The following is a 17728-nucleotide window of genomic DNA, read 5'->3' as shown; positions in this document are numbered from 1 at the left end:
TTGAATTTTGCCCCAGGGAAGTCATTTTATCTTAACTTCCCAGCAGGAGAACCTCCCATCCCATTTGTGGCACAGGAGGCTACAAATGAATCTAGGAAATCTGCCCTGCGCTTGTCAGTCTGCTCAGCCAATTTTGTGTTGTGAGAGAATCCCAACAGAGATGGCTTTGATTGGAGGGCCTTCCCCTGGAGCGAGCTGGATCAGTCAGCACCTATCCATCATCCCTGAAGCACATACGTCTAACAGCTGCCACAGGTATGAAGAAGAGTCTGGAATGAGACATTCTTCCCCATCTTCTCCCACCTTCTCACCTCTCTGGGTGGACTCAACTGAATGCGAGGTAATAGAGCAGAAGTGCTAAACTTTTTCTTGTGCAGGAATTACATGGACAACAGGAGCTCATGGTCATGTTGAATCTGTTCCTTATTTGTTATTTCTTTTTGGGGGTTCACTTGAAAAGGGCAGCCAATGTTTGCGATGATTCTTGATACTTCATGGCAGCCAGTTGATCACTGACACATCACAACAGTACCAATCAAAAAAAGCTGTGTGGTGGTAAATAAAGAGCTTGTTGACATTGGGCCCACTTTCCAAACTAAGTCTTTGATGACAACTGGAATCCGACATTGTGTGTTGAGTCTCTAGGTAGGTTAACAGCACAATGAGATTCATAAAATATTCATACTAATTGAAAGTGACAGAAGCATATAAGACTTAAGGAAATGAAGATAGAAATAGACCAGAACTGGTTTAGAGGCACTAGAAAAATATTCTTAGAGATAAAACAGAGACCAAATTATATGAAGTGGAACCAATTATATAAATTATTAAGAAAACAATGGTTTTTGTCAACAATAATGGTTATATGCACAAAAAATGTTTTTGGAAGTATTATAAAAACTTTCTGTGGTTTATCTCCTGTCGAGGGACATTTACACTCATCATGGACATTGTCCAATCAAACCACTTGAGCCGTTTTATCTTACTTATTTTGATTTCAGACCATGTACAGACAGGATGTCAGAATGAAGCCCTGTCTACTTAAAAACACATTTGACTTAATTTTTAAGTCAATTCATTGTGAAATTTTACAGGTGAATTTGTTAATTATTTCTGGCAAGATGTCAAAATATGCCTATGCACCATAAAAATGGATTAAACATGTCTCGCCATTCTTTTTGTTTGTTTGTTTTCTTTGGCTTCTCTTGGAGCATGTCCTGTAGTTACAATTATTAGCAGAGAAATAATGGGACAAACTCAAATTACTGAGTAATTTACTCAATTAGTAGATGGGTCATTTTCTCTCTTAATGACAAATAGGTTCTTCCCCATTGTTTAGAAGGAAGATGGCTAATGGAGTCATCAAGAAACCTGCCTTGTTGTCCCAGCTCTGTCAATGATTATGTGTGTATCAGGGCAAATCATTTCATTCTCTAGTTTCCTTATCTATGAGAATTTCTTTTAGATGATCCCAAAGGTCCCTTTCAACACTTGATCTCCATAATTCCAATTATCTAGGAACATTAGATGTGAATTGGGAAGACAAAACAACCCTTTGAAAAAGAGGGGCTGATTTAGCTGCATTTTTCCATATTTTAAAGTTTGCACAGTCAAGTCTTCAAAGACTACCTGTCACAATAACTTCCAATAACTTGTTAGAGTTCTCCATTAGTTCTTTTCATTTTTGTCTGAACTCCCATCACACTTAAAATTCACATCACCAATTCTAGTTTTTATTGATTTGATAATTGTTATGATAAAAAATAATATATTCATATTATAAAAGTAAATGAAATAAAAAATGTATACAAGAATAGATTTCCCCTCTAAATCCAGAAAAAAATTTCTTGGATAGCCTTGTGGAAATTTCTCATTTATTTTAAACACACACAAAGATATACACATTCACACACATTCTTTAGATACTATTTAATATCTTATTTATTCGTGTTAACAATGTTTTAAAACTTTTCCATATCTATATAGTTTATCACATTCTTTTAAAATAGTGGCCTATATTTAAATATTTTCTAATTCTTAATTTTCTTTGATGGATATTTGGTTGTTTGGTTTTTCTTCAGTAATTTTTCATGCTATTTTACTGAGATATAATTGACAAATAACATTGTGTAAATTTAAAGCATCCAATGTGGTATAGGTATATTGTGAAATGATTATCACGAGGTTAGTTAATACATTCATCACCTCACGTAGTTACCGTGTGTGTGTGTGTGTATGTGTGTGTGTGTGCACGCGTGCGTGTATGTGGTCAGAACATTTAAGATTTACTATTGTCAAATTTCAAGTATATAATATAGTGTTGTTAACTATTGTTACCATGCTATACATTAGATTCCCAGAATTTATTCATCTTTTCTGCAGTGATTTTGAGGTTTAGGTATCCTTTATCTTCATCTTAATGATCTTAAATAATCATCTTGAGAGCATGATTATTTTTGTGTATTTTCATTTCTTTTCCTTGTTTTTATTTTCTACTACAAAAAATGTATCTTGGAATTAATTGCACACAGAGAAGAAACCTAATGGAGAAATTATTACTTGCTCACTAAAGAATATCTCAAACTTAGAAAATTTATGTAAGTATTTGTAACTCGAAATAAGTCCCTAAATAGAGCACTGTTAGCAATCACAAAATTAAATTCTTAGTGTCTATTACTGAAATGAATTGAGACAGTTATTGAGGAGCATGCTGATAATGACAGGTTGTAAATAAACTCCTGTCACTAAATGTTTCTCTGTAGGAATAACAAGAAAAAGACCCAGGCTCCTGGCTAACATTTTTTGTAGACTTGAATATGCTTTAAAATAAAAAAAAAAAATAAAAAAAAATAAAAAAAAACATCAACAGCAAAAGCAAAGAAAGCCTGGACCCAGTAAAGTATCTGGCCCACATGAAGACTATTGGGCAATGGCAAAAGATGGCACATTTCAATTTTAAATAGAGCTTGTTCCAACACATCCATGCTCTTTGATTAACTTGTTTAACAAGTTGGGGTCAGATCTCCTACTTGTCCTAAACTAGCTTAATAACTTTGCTAAAATGGACTCTTAATGCTGGATCCTTACCTTTTGATTCACTAGTCTGCCATTCTTCCCGCCTATGTCATCATTTCTGGGTTCATGGACACATCCAAGGATTAAAGGAAATCAACCTAATAACTAAGAGGTAGTATACTGCCTTCATTTTTTAAAAGAATTATGTATTCATATTTCATCACAAAATCTTCACTTCTCTTTCTCTCTTTGTGCTTCCCCCTGTTCCACAACAATTTCAAGGAATGGGAAACCATTGCAGGGAAGATAACAGAGAGCAACAGGAGGCCTTTCTAACCTCAGCCAACAACAGCACCCATTGTCACTTTCCTCCCAGAAAGTGTAGGTTAAGAAAATGTTCTCTATAGCAAATGATCTCAAGGACAACACTGATGCAGCCCAGATTTATGTCTTCTTACCCAACATCCATCAGTACTTCTTTCTCACAGAGTTCAGAAAAGGCTGATTAACTTTCACACTCATGCTAAACAACAATCACTGACTTAAATCCCTCGCTATATGTTCTTGGTAACTTTTCTAATCCTTGAATACAAAGGCGTCTAAGACTACATGTAAAATAAAAGCAAGTTAAATAGTACTTCCTTAACCATGGGAAACTATCTTGAGGAGAAGCAGTCCATTTTAAAAACAAAGAGTGAACATTCTGGGCACTGGACGCTGTTCTCTTTCTGCTAATTTCTGGCTTGGTTACGAAGGCCATTCTTCCTGCAAAGTTTTCAATGGAAAATGTGCCCTGTTTAGGAAAGTGTTCTAAAGTGTGAAATACTTTTACTCCTTTATTACAACTCCCTGAAGATGTTTGTTTTCATTTAGACACGGTCTATGTTTTGCTGCCACTTAAACTCATTTTACCCAAACTTCCACTAAATTTTACTAGCTGAATTTCACTTGAATGGATTTACACAAATTCATTCATATGTGAATTCTACATGGCCAGATAACTTTTTAAATCTTTAATGTAACTAATCACAGCATGTATGTTGATACCTGTTTTTAATAAGCTACATTCATATCTTCAGATTTAATTCTAGCTAAATATTTTGGCCCATCTACATGAGCAGAAGAGAAATAGAAAGAATGTGAAAAGAGAATTCTGCAAAAGGTAAAGACCAAGAAAATTAAAATCACAAAGTTTCCAAAGTTGTCATATTTTATCATTCTGCTACTTTAAGTGCACAGAGTAAGAATTACCCTTTCGTGTCAAACATTGATTTATTCTTTCCCCAGATTTGTCTCTAAAAGAAACTTTGCTAGAGATGTAAACTTTCTCAATTTTCTATTTATCTTAGAACTGAGTACAATCTTGGGTTCCTTACATTGTTGCAACTAAGAATTGCCATGTTTTCGGCCACTACTGATTCTTTACATAACTGAATAAATGTGTTAATAAAGGAATGTACACATGGCAGTCAGTGTTTCTGAATTTAGCACTCTCAAACTTCAAAGGGATTATTTATTCTAGTCTTTAAGGGTTTTTAATTCAGCGTCCTTTCAAAAATATCAACTAATTTTTCTTTTTCTTTATAGTTTCTCAAATATTTTACATAAACCTCTACACATACATGTAGCATATTATCCAAGAGGAAATTGCCAGGATTTTGAGAAAACTGAAATGAAATAAAATTTGACTGTTGAAAATCCTATTATTAACCCTAAAAATTTTCAAAATGAACAATTTGTTACCATTGTGTTTGTATTTTATTTCAGAATAAGGTTTTAACTAAATATCTTTCAAAGACTCCCTCAGATAACTATGAAATTGTTCTTCTAAAGGATTAACTACCCACCTTTATTACCTGCTAACAATCTTTGAAGAAGACTGGTATATTTTCAGTTTGTTTTAAAAGTAGGAGATAAAATTTCCTTGTTAACGTTATCAGTAAAATTCCTTTTCGTGTTAAAATATCATCTTGTTAAAATATCATCCTGTTGTAGTCATTAAACAATGATTTATTTTATGTTGGGGAGGGGAGTGTGGATAGAATGTAATGGAAGATCATTAGCTATGCAACTGTATTTCCTAATTTTTGCCTTCATAATCTGTCCAAGAATGAAGCAAGCTTTTAAGAAAAGAATGTTGTTGCAGGCTTCTAAATTTAAGAGGAAATCATGAAACATTTCAGAGTCACCAGCAGTCCTGGTGCCCAAATTATTCCCTCACATAAACAAAAGCTTCATTTTGATTGCAATTAGAAGATTATATTGTTCAGGGTCAGAAGGTATTTTTTGACACTAGCAAATATTCTCAGGGAAAGCTCCAACTGATTTTCATCTTGAAAAAAATATAATTGCAAAATGGTAACAATCTAGATAGATGGTATAGCATGACTGCTGTAGAATGATTTATACTTTCCTGTGTAAACATTAGTGATGTCTCCATTGACAGGCTTGCTTTGACAATTGATCATAAAAAGATGCTCAATCTTGGCAGGGGAAGAAGTAAAACATCTGGTTTAATAGATGCTGATGCACAAGCAGGGGTGTCAATCACCTTCAGATTGGATTGTTTGGATTTGCTGCTAAGTGGAAATTTGCAGATTTGATTATTAAAATGACAAAGCAATCTCCTATAATGGCCACGAGGATAAACATTATTTGAAAAATAGGGCCAATGCCAATGTTTTAGTATTCAGAAACTCAATCTACTTCCTTCAAAGTCAGTTTAAGTAGACAGTTTTTTTTCTCCTCACAAAATAATTCTCAGTCCAGGAAATCTGACTTGTAAATTGCAATGTCCATTGGTAGCCTCATATCCAGAGATGGAATCTAAAGGGACTTTTTATTTGGATATCATCTTTACAAGGCCCTGGAAAGCAAATGGTCATGTTTGTGTCGTAAATTAATATTTAAGACACCTAGCAAGGGAATTAAAAGAGGTGTGTAATAATAGTAATGATTTGAATATTATTTTAGGCAAAACGAAAGATGTGATAGATTAAAAACTCATGGACAGTACTCTCACTTAGGTGCATTCGATTTTGTTTCGCATACACATAAACATATTAGAAAGAATACACCCAAATAAGTAAAAGTAATCATACTGGAAAGACATATTTTAGAATTCCACCAGGATGGTTTTTTGAGATAAAGGAGTAAACTTTTCTCCTCAGTTCAGATTCATATATTGCTTTCGACCTCATATATTCTATTATAGGTTAGAGTTTAAGAAATAGTTCCAATTTTTAAAATGATGTGTTGTGTATATGTGTTTGTGTTTCAGAGAATTCTAACCTCATATGTGTTAAGTAGATTTGACTTACAGAATTTCTTCATAAGTCAACAGATACATACATATGCATATATATATATATATATATATATATATATATATATATATATATAAATATTTCCCCCCCCCATGGGAAAACATTAAAAATGTTAGGCTTCTCTTAATTTTCAAAAGTCTGTAAACAGTATAGAAAGTCATGATGATTCTCCAAGGATTTTATCCCTTATCACACAAAAAGCAAGTTATCCCCTTTGAGATCCTTATATCGCTCAGTGATTTATTCACTAGTTCACTGAACCAATAACATGTGTTCAGTGCCCAGTGTTCAGAGTGGCAGATCCTGGGCTTATGCAATAGAGAGAAGGTAGTTGAAGACAGAAAATTTTTTTCTACTTTTATGGCCCTAACATCAAGAAAATTACTTGGCAGATGGTAGATGTTCAACAAAAAAAAAAAAAAAAAAAAAAAAAGCTGAATGAAAGAATTAACAAAAAATGAATAATACGAGGTGCCTGTCAACAAAGAGGTTTTATCTTACCTGTGTTTTCAATAGAAATAAAGATGTTGAAACAGTCTCTGTTTGTATAAGTAGAAAAAGATAAGGGAATTTATAGTGCCTAACTAGTTTGAAAAGGTAAAAGTCACAGTCTCTTTAATATTTAACCCCTTAAGGAAATTATAAGCTAGATATAATTTTATACTTTTAGCACATACCATGCTATTTCCTATTCTGATGTATAAAAATGGTGCTTATGCAACTTTTTAAATATTATCTGTGTTTAGAGAAATGCATGAAATATGTTTTAGAATTTGAGTTGACAAAGTTTTTTTTAAAGGACCACAGTAAAAATCTTAGGAGTTGTGTCTATGGCCATGCCATCCTGAACATGCCCGATCCCGTCTGATCTTGGAAGCTATGCAGGGTTAGGCCAGGTTAGTACCTGGATGGGAGACCACAGGAGACCACCTAGGAATACCAGGTGCTGTAGGCATTAAAAGAAAAGAAAAAATCTTAGAATTTGCAAATCAAATGATCTTTGTGGCAACACTTAACTCTGTCATTGTACTGTGAAAGCAGCCATAGCCAAAATGTACATGAATGAGTATGACTCTGTTCCAATAAAACTTTATTTACAAAAATAGATGAAGAATCAGATTTGGTCCAGGGACTGTAGTTGGATGACACTGTTTTAGAAAGTAAAAACAAAACAAAATTAAAAAACACATACACTTTTCAAAGAACTTGTACTATGAAAAAAGTTTGCTCATAAATAATACTTCTGGATTGAGTTGAGATATTCCTCTTTTGACTTACCATGAATGCTCTGGCTAGGCTGAAGACAATCTTTAAGTGGACATCATTTCCCAGAATTATTCCACAGGAGTGTCTTTAGTGACTCCTCATCTTGTTTTAGGTTCTAAGTTTCTTCTTACTTTTATTATGCAGTTTTAACTATCACTGCTGCATTTTAGATAAAACTCAGATATCTCTAATCTTTCAATGATGCCACAGAGATACAATTTCAGTTCTGTATTATGTATCTTAATTGTTTTAACTATATTTGAAATGGAAACCAAAATCAAAATTCTCACTGTAATTTTAGTGTTTAGCGACTGCTCCTCAGTACTCATTCTATCCTTTTGATTGGAGCTAGGATCATGAGCAAGTTGTTCTTCTTCAGACAGGAACCTGGAATCTAAGGAGTCTGGGATGCCCTGCCATGGCCACCCAGCCCATTTGTGCAGGTTTTTTTAGTGTGTTCACACTCTGTTTGTTCTATAGGTTCTGGAAGCCCCATTCTTTACCATGTCACTCTAAAACTTAAAAAAAAAAAAAAATGTCTTGCAAACTCTATTACCATCTAGTGATCTTTTTTTATTTATTTATTTTTTCATTTAGAGAACTACTCTCTCTACATCGAAACACATCCAAATACATGTATGGAAGAAGAGATCATACAGAAGCTCTGGCGCAAACTTTGAAAATCGCCCCAAGTAGAAGACACATTCTAGATATTACCAATATGTAAATAAGAGATAAGAAAAGAAAAGAAAAGAAAAGAAAAGAAAAGAAAAGAAAAGAAAAGAAAAGAAAAGAAAAGAAAAGAAAAGAAAAGAAAAAGAATACCTGTAGAGTAGGTAACCATTTATCTTCCTTTCCTAAAGCGTAACCCCACTCTCCTGTCCATCTGTCTTGGAGTCCAACTAGCTCCTTATTTTGGAAATCCATAATAGTGAATGCTTCCCTGTTAGACTATTCCAGCATCTTATTCTTTTCAATCTGGTATTATCTTAAAAAATATAACTAACATTAATTTGAAAGTTTATTTTTTGCTTCTTTAACTGATAACTCTACTCCAATAGGTGTTGTAAAGACCACACTTATATGTTTGCTTGATGCCTTTGTATTATTCTTGAAAGATACCAGTGCTCCTCATTGCAGTGTAAGGAGGTGGTAGATTGGAGGGGCAATGCATTTAATTCAGACACAATATAATTTTTTTTTAAATGGTGGCCTAAATACATTTGTGTATTACAGAGCTCAAAATGAATAGATAATTTATGACAAAATGCCTGCTGACCCTGCTTCTTGAGATTAAGTTGCAAAGTCTGCATCAGCAAATATAACTAATATTGAATAAAAGAACTCTTCTCGACATGAATTAATTGACTTCATAATGTTTGCATAGTTTTCCTTTTCTAGAATCTCATATAGTTGCAATCATATAGTATGCAGCCTTTTCAGATTGTCTTCTTTGACTTAGTGATACACAGTTGAGGTGCCTCTATGTCTTTACATGGCTTGATAGTTAATTTCTTTTAGCACTGAATAATATTCCGTTGTCTGGATGTAACATAGTTTATTTATCCATTCACCTATCAAAAAAATTTTGGTTGCTTCTAAGTTTTGGCAATTATAAGTAAAGCTACTATAAACATCCATGTGCAGGATTGCAAGATTTTGTGTGGACATGTTTTAAACTCTTAGATAAATACCAAAGAGTGTGATCGCTGGATCGTATGGTACAAATAGTTTTAGTTTTGTAAGAAACTGCCAAACCCTCTTCCCAATCAGCTGTACTATTGTGCATCCCTATCAGTATGGAATGAGAATTTGTGATGCTCCACCTCTGAGTCAGTATTTGGCATTGTCAGTGTTACAGATTTGGCCATTCTAATGGGTATGTTATAGTATCTCGTTTTAATTTGCATTTCCCTGATGATATATAATGGTGAACATTTTTATATGTTTATTTACTATCCATATATTTTCTTTGTTGAGGTGTCTGTTAAAGTCTTTGGCCCAATTTTTAATTAGGTTGTTTTCTTATTATTGGATTTTACATATTCTTTGCATATTTTGGATAACAGTTCTTAATTAGTTGTCTTTTGCAAATATTTTCTCCCAGTCTGCGGCTGGTCTTCTCATTCTCTTGATATTGACTTTCACAGAGCAGAAGCTTCTAATTTTAATGAAGTCCAGTTTATCAATTATTTATTTCATGGATTATGCCTTTGGTGTTATATCTAAAAAGTCATCATCATACTCGAGAGTATAGCCTTATCTTATGTTGTCTTCTAGGAATTTTATAATTTTTCATTTTACATTTAGACTTATAATTCATTTCGAGTTAATTTTTGTGAAGGGAGTAAGGTTTGTGCCTAAATTAATTATTATTATAATTTTTATAGGTGGATATTTAGTAGTTCCAGCACCATTTATTGAAAAGACTATCTTTACTCCATTGTATTACCTGTACTCCTTTGTCAAAGATCAGTTGACTACATTTATGTGGGTCTATTTCTGGGAAATCTATTCTATTCCATTGATCTGTCAATTCTTTCAACAATAACCCACTATCTTGATTATTATAGCTTCATGGTAAGCCTTGAATTCAGGGGGCATCAGTCTTCCAAGTTTGTTCTTCAGCATTGTCATGTTGGTTATTCTGGGTCTTGGATTCATTCACATAAACTTTAGAAACAGTTTGTCAATATCCATGAAATAACTTGCTGGGTATGTGGCTGGGATTGCATTGAACTATAAATTAAGTTGGCAAGAACTGATATCTTAAAAATATTGAGTCTTCCTATCCATGAATGTGGAATATTTCTCCATTTACTTAGTTCTTCTTTAATTTATCAGAGCTTTATAGTTTTTCTCATAGAGACTTTTTACATATTTTGTTTTACATATTTACACCTAAGTATTTCATATTGGGAGGCGTTAATGTAAATGGCATTATAAATTTCACTTCAAATCCCATTAGTTCATTAATGGTATATAAAGAAGCAATTGACTTTTGTATGTTAACTTTATATCTCTCAACCTTGCAATCATAGCTTACAAGTTCTAAGATTTTGACAGTTCTTCAGATTTTCTACATAGATGATCATGTCAATTTTGAACAAAAAGTTTTATGTCTTCATTCCCAATTTGTACACCTTTTATTTCATCTTCTTGCCTTGTATTAACTAGAATTTTCAATACAATGTTGAAAAATGAGTGGTGAGAAGGAATATCTTTGCCTTGTACGTAATTAGTGGGAAAGCTTTGAGTTTCTCACCATTAAGTATAATGTTAGCTATAAGCTAAATATTTTTATCAAGTTGAGAATATTCCTCTCTATTCTAGTTACTGAAAGTTTTTATCTTTTTTAAATTTTATTTTATTTTATTTTTTTTATTTGTATTGGATTTTGTCAATTGCTTTCCCTGGGTCTATTGATAAGATTACGTGATTTTTCTTCTTTCGTCTGTTGATGTGATGGACTCCATGAATTAATTTTCAAATGTTGAACCAGCCTCACAAACCTGGAATAAATCTCTTGTGTCTGTGGTGTATAATTCTTTTATCCATTGTTGGATTCAATTTGCTAATATTTTGTTGAAGAGTTTTGCATCTATGTACATGAAAAATATTAGTCTGTAGTTTTGTTATACTGTCTTTGTCTGGTTTGGTATTAGGGTAATGCTGGCCTCATAGATGAGTCAGCAAGTATTTTGTTTGTTTCTATCCCCTGAAAGAGATTATAGAATTATCTATATATGCTGATAGAAAAAATATATATTCCTTATAAATACTTAGGTTTAAAAAATTGGGCATGAGGAAGTAAAGACGTTGTGTGTATTATGACCCCATTTGTGTTATAAAAAATATATATATAATTTTATATATATATAAATAAATAAATAAATATATATATATATATAATTTTAAAATTCATTTTGAGGTTATATTTTCCAGCTCCTTTTTTGAGTACTCTGAAAACCTGTTCCTTCTCTGTTCACTTATAGGTAATACAGACATTTCTACAATCACTTTTAATCAGTTAAAGATATTGATGGAAAGTGCTGAGTATTAAACTCTCCCCTCCCCCATTCAGGAGCTACTTCAGTCTGGAAGCCATTGGAGAGAGAGGATGTGGTCCTGCTGTGTCTCTACACTTCCCAAGCTCTCCTTTCTTCCTACTCCTTAGCTGATTATTCTTTCCAGATGTAGTCAGAACATTGAGAGGGGTTGGATGAGATGCCATAAGATATAGAGCACCACGGGCTTGGAAGATGGTTAAAACTCACCTTTCCTCAGGCTCTGAATATCATGTAATATTCTCGCAGTGTTTATCTGCTGTGGTCACCTTATGTCTTGAGAAAGTCCAATTTTATAGGGCCTTAAGCAACCCCAAGCAGACTCTCTCACCTGTGTGTCCATCATTGTCAAAGTAACCTCTTTTCCAGTATTCTGAAAATATTTTCTTCGCCTTCCCCATCTTTCTATATTCTCTAAGTGATGTATGGGGTTCAAAAGTCATAAACTGTTCTCCTGTCCTGTAATAAATTATACACACACACACACACACACACACACACACTGCTGTTCAGAAATGTATCATATTAACTTTAACATCCTGGTTTCTACTGTATGAAGAATTCATCGGAAAATGGAGGCAGAGATAATGCAACACTGGTATCCTGTAGGGTAAATTTCTATGCATATATATACTCTGCTACAAAATTTTGTGGATACACAGTTAACACTGGCTACATGAGTAACACTGAACAGAGTTTGCAGCACCAAGGACAACTTTTACTTTTGCTTTTTATGTATTTTTGGACTTTTAAAATTATTTTTGTACCTTGACCATCTGTAATTCTAAATATCATCATCATCATTGTATTTTTAAATAAAAACAATAAAAGAAATAAAAATATAAACACTATGTTAATGTTAAGATCTCCTACACCCTGAGCTTGCTGGATGAAGCGCTGAGCTGTATAACATATTCCTCTGATCTCTCTCCAGATTAGCTATACTCATTTCACTCTTCACGGGAACCAATGAGCATTGAATATCAACAGCATTTCCTTCTTCCCTTTTTTAAAGACTATACCTCACTCCCTCTTTTAAAAATCTTATCTTCTTCACCTGTAATTCTCATTCACCCAGGTCCAACAGCCACCTTTCACCTTTTGTTCACTCTTAGGTATATCAGCCATCTGAAGTTACTTAGTTGATTAGATTTTGACTGAGACTCATAGTGACTCAGTGTTATCCAGTTTTTTCACAACTCAGGCATTTTTATCAAAGGCCAGTAGACCCAGGAAGATAATAATACTGAAAACAACTTTGAATGTGTCAAGAACTATTAAAAGCACTTTATTTATACAATTGATTTAATCCTCACAACAAACCTATGAGGAGATAATTAAATTATTTTCATTTCATAGGGGAGACTGAGGCATGGAGTGATGAAGTATCTTGACCAAGATCATAAAGCTATTAAAGGAAACAGATTCCCAGGTACACATGAAATCTTATTACAAAATACTTGTTTTTCACATTGATGCTATGCTTCTCCTGAATATAGAGACATTTTGTGAATCAACTTTTCCTAACAGTAGAGAGACATATAATGAATATTTAATTCAGTGCCACTAAAGATTAACATACTTTTGTGATCGATATTTTCCTTAAATTGCCCATGCAAATATGCAAAGGTAAAAAAGAGGCAAATGAATTAGTTAAGCAGCATTTTCTGACTCTAATTTTATATCTCTTATGGAATGAGATGACCAATTTCAAAGCACATGACTAGCAGCACATGCAAATTTAATTTTTTTTAGTTCTTAAATCCCACAAAACAAGTTTATTTAATTTCTTCTCAGGTTTCATGTTATATCAGTTAAACAGCTGAATTAATGTTTCATGAGAGTTTTATTTCAGCTGAGAACATCTGCAATGGACTGGCACATCTTCTTTTCCCCAAGAGTTCATGTTAAGCTTATAAGAACTATCCAACATTTTTTTCCATATCTGTAAGATATTTCTGTATTATTTAAAAACTCTCATGTATACCAGTTTTAGTAATAATCTGACTTGGAAAATGTCCTCAAAATTTTGGTAACATTACAAATAAAATATTATTTAAATAATTGATGGTTAAGGAATATCTTTTTAAGTACTTTTTTCCTAGTCATGTTTTGAGTTTTTCATAAATAATCACAGTTACTCAGTGATGGTTTCCTTGCATTTATATGTCACTGATTCATTCTCTACTATTATCTAGCTCAACAAATGTCAGTGAGTGAATTGATAACTTTGTCAGAATTCAATTTTATTTCTCTTGACTGTTTTAGTTATCTTTTGTTGTTCTGACTGATTCAAGGGATAGTTAAAGTCTGGCTTTGGAGCTGCTTGTTTTTCTCCCGTTGCCTGTCTTAGGGAACTCATTTTTTTTTATCTCTCAGTGTTAGTTTCCTTATTCATAACTGAGAGAAAAAAAATTCTACCCTGCAATGTTGGTTTAATGATGAGAAATCTTCTATTTAAAGTATACTTCATAGCACCAGCAGTAACATAAATGATCACCAGCAACATTGCCACAATCACAATCATCATTATCATCACTATTGGTTCAAATTAATTTCTTTGTTCAATTATAAATACAAAAGGTCCTAAATCCATAAAAAATAAGGATGAAAGAGGAGTTATTTCTATTTTAGATTTCTAAACAAGGATTCCACATCATATCAAAAGTGGTATATGTCTTATCATCTCCTTACTGTAACAGGTAATATGTGATAAAATTAGAAAAATTGCCTGAAACATAATATTAAGAATTTAATTTGGAAACATATAGTTATCTCACTAACACTTTTAATTTTAGCTGATTTCAGATAGATATGATATAAATAAAATATTTTCTGAATGACAAATTGTGTTTAGTTTCTATTAAGATATTTCATGTCAGTTAAGTACAAACCTTAAGACTATAGCAAAAGGTGAGATTTGATTATCTCTTTAATTGCAGAGTGAACATGAAAATATTGTGCAGGTTAATTTTATATGGATGCAATTGACTTGAATATAGAGTTATAAAATGCAGCCAAGCTAGAATGTTTAATTTAGCATTTAAAAGCCCCTCAGAGACATTTAAGTTTTTCATGTTACACACATTCAGTTAATGATGATCTAAGTCCTCAGACCCTATATTTTACACTTGGCATCTTCCCTTTAAGTATAGTTTTATATGAATTACTATTACTGAGAAAGGACTGTTTATATTTCAAAATACTCTAAATGGAGAGATACAGGTTTGTTTATCGGGATGTATATTCATGATTATTTTCCAAATTTAAAATAAAAATGTCAACTCTTTACCTATTTGTGTAATTAAGTATCCCTATCTAAAGTCAAAAGTGATTGTCACACTCAAAACCTCACGAGAAACACTTAAAGGATTTTGAATAATAAAAAAAAAAATCCTTACATTACTCCAGAGCCCATAGATCATCTCTTCATACATTCTTTGCTCTACTGGTCAGAATCTTGAGTGATATTACAAAATAGTTACTTTTATTTTAGTTTTTTAAAATCTCTTTCTGACTACTGAACTCATATTTCTTCTTCTCCAAATTAGTATATGTTTACTGGTTAAAAAAGAAACTCTGACTATTGGTTATATGAAAAGATCATGTGTTGCTAAAATCTCACATTGAATGTCATGCCCTTACACCAAGATGAAACCATAATCGATTCACAGACAATTGTAGAAAGCATTAGTAGGGGTTTATGATTTACCTATGGGAACATTGGGTAAATATCTTATTTAGAAGGAAAAATACACTTCTAGTTACATATATATTATCATCTTTTCCAGCAAAATATTCAAGGCGATCCATTTAAATTTTTTAAATTATTTAAAATAACTTATTTTTAAAACAACTTATCTGGTTTAAATTAATAATTCTATAAGGCAATTTAAGTATAGCGCCTAGTTGAAAACATATCATAAAATTATGAATAATTATTATCCTCTTTCTCAGGAAAAAAAGAAATGATTATAATCTGTCTTTGACATTTTCTTTTTAAAAATTAGAAAGGTTAGGAGAATTTTCATTTAAATTTTGTGTGCGAAATATCTGCTAGTTCTGTATTATTTCCATTATTTGGGATACTAGCAATAATTCTAATTATTTCATAACGTTATAGTACTTTATTTTCTTAAGCATATATGCCTATGGTCTGTGTGATTATAATTACATTTTTTTACCAGATGATTTTAACATAGAGAATAATGGCACTATCTCTTACAAATACGAATTGCCACATAGATATGCATAGCCTGCACAGCCAAATGAAAAGAAATAATCAGATGTGAGAAGAAGTTTCTTTTCTCATTCTTAATGGTGTTATAAAAAAATAGAGCAAGGAACACAATTTTTGATGGACTTTCCTTCTTAACCTGAAAACTTTGAATGAAAACTTATAGGTATAAAGTCAACACAATGATATGGTCAAGAGATATATCTTAGTCTTTCTTAAACAAAAATAATCCAATAATTAACAAATTCTCATATATCACTAAGGATTTTCAACACAGATATATCCCAAAACATTGAAGCTTTATCCCAAAACATTGAAGTGGGCATCTTTGTTTCTTGTGGCCATTTCTTTCCTTCCTTTTAAAAATTAATTTAGTCTCTTTTGGACTCTGGGATATTTTAATTTTAATTGCATGTTCTATCGTTAAGCCTTAACTTCCATTTATAACAAACTGCTTTTTTTTTAATAACACAAGGAAGGCTCTGAGGAGCAAGAGACGAATTGGCTCATTACTGCTGGTTGAAAAGCATTATGGTGCACAGATTTCTCAGACAAGTGCAGACAATTTTCTATAAAAGCCTCAACTTTTCATGTTCTACACTCAACTTCCAGAAGAATGAATAGCTAAAAATACCCATAATCCCCAAACAAACAACAGAGACAAATTTCTAGAGGAAAGTACTCATTATTTTTTCTACAATTACTATTTATCTCAATGAAAAGAATTAAAGCAGTGCCATTCTCTGAGAAAGAGTGCGTAGAACACAGAGCTCAAAGACAGAAGAATTGATTTTTTTTTTCCTGGCTCTTGATAAGAACTGTCAAAAGTCAGTGCTAGAGCAAAACCAATTATCTCAGAAGTTGAGGACTTGGCACATTGAGGTTACGAGTCTGGCTTCTAGGATGGTCACTGAGTTTTGCTCTGGTCCCACAAAGTAAACTTCTCTTGCCAAGAAACACAAACTATGACATCATTTGGAAGCTAAAAAAGCCTTAGAAATATAGTTTAGCCTCTGATTTTCACATAAAGTCTAGACGGTTTAAGTTACTTGCCTTGATTCTTTAGTTTTCATGGCAGGGTAAGGTCTTAGAACCATGATCTGTTATTACTCTATAAAACCTCACTTGTTTTGATCAAAGGCCCAGGGAAGATTGAGTGGAGAGAGGGAGGGAAGAAGAGGAAGAGAGAGAGAGAGACAGACAGACAGACAGATAGACAGAGACAGAGACAGAGAGAGAAACAGAGACAGAGACAGAGACAGAGAGAGACATATCAAAATCAAGGAAGTATGCCTGCCAAGTTAGCTGGATGATAATACTTGTTCATTCTTTTATCCATTTGTTCATTGAGAAATGTCTGTGAAGCTCTCATGACCAGTTAGGCACTGTGATAGGTAATGAGGACAAAGAAATAAATCGGATCCTGGACTTCGAGCTCTTCACTGTTGAGGCTGTTATTACAGATGGGAGGGTTTACTGTAATGGGTTTACTTGGAGCTGAAGGGCAACTTTAAGTCTCTTCTGAAGAGTTCATTGCTGCTGGCATCCAAGTTGAGAATTCACCCTAGTTGTCTGCATGGGACGTACTGGGGAGAGCATCGACCCACATGTACTTATAAACCTCTTTACTCTGGGCTCAAAGACAAACAGTTGAGCACTTTGTCTTTTATATGCTTCCGACCCGTAGAAAATTTAACATTATTGTTAACAAGTTTCTATCAAAGAGTTTAAAAATTTTGCCTAAGGTCATCAAATATGTTAAGTGGTAAAATTATAAACAGAACCCAGATAAGCTGACCACTGGCTCCGTGCTATTC

At 32.9% G+C, this 17728-nt stretch overlaps 1 pseudogene; it reads left to right on the top strand.

Annotated features, from left to right (window-relative positions):
• Positions 1-7167: 7167 nt before the first annotated feature.
• On the top strand, positions 7168-7296 carry LOC120619874 (uncharacterized; annotated as a pseudogene).
• The last annotated feature ends 10432 nt before the right edge of the window (positions 7297-17728 follow it).

Source organism: Pteropus medius, unplaced genomic scaffold (assembly GCF_902729225.1).
Source record: "Pteropus medius unplaced genomic scaffold, Ma_sr-lr_union100, whole genome shotgun sequence".
In the NCBI taxonomy this organism is placed as follows: domain Eukaryota; kingdom Metazoa; phylum Chordata; class Mammalia; order Chiroptera; family Pteropodidae; genus Pteropus; species Pteropus medius.
Note: the sequence above shows the minus strand (reverse complement) of the source record. Positions and strands in the feature narration are given on the sequence as shown.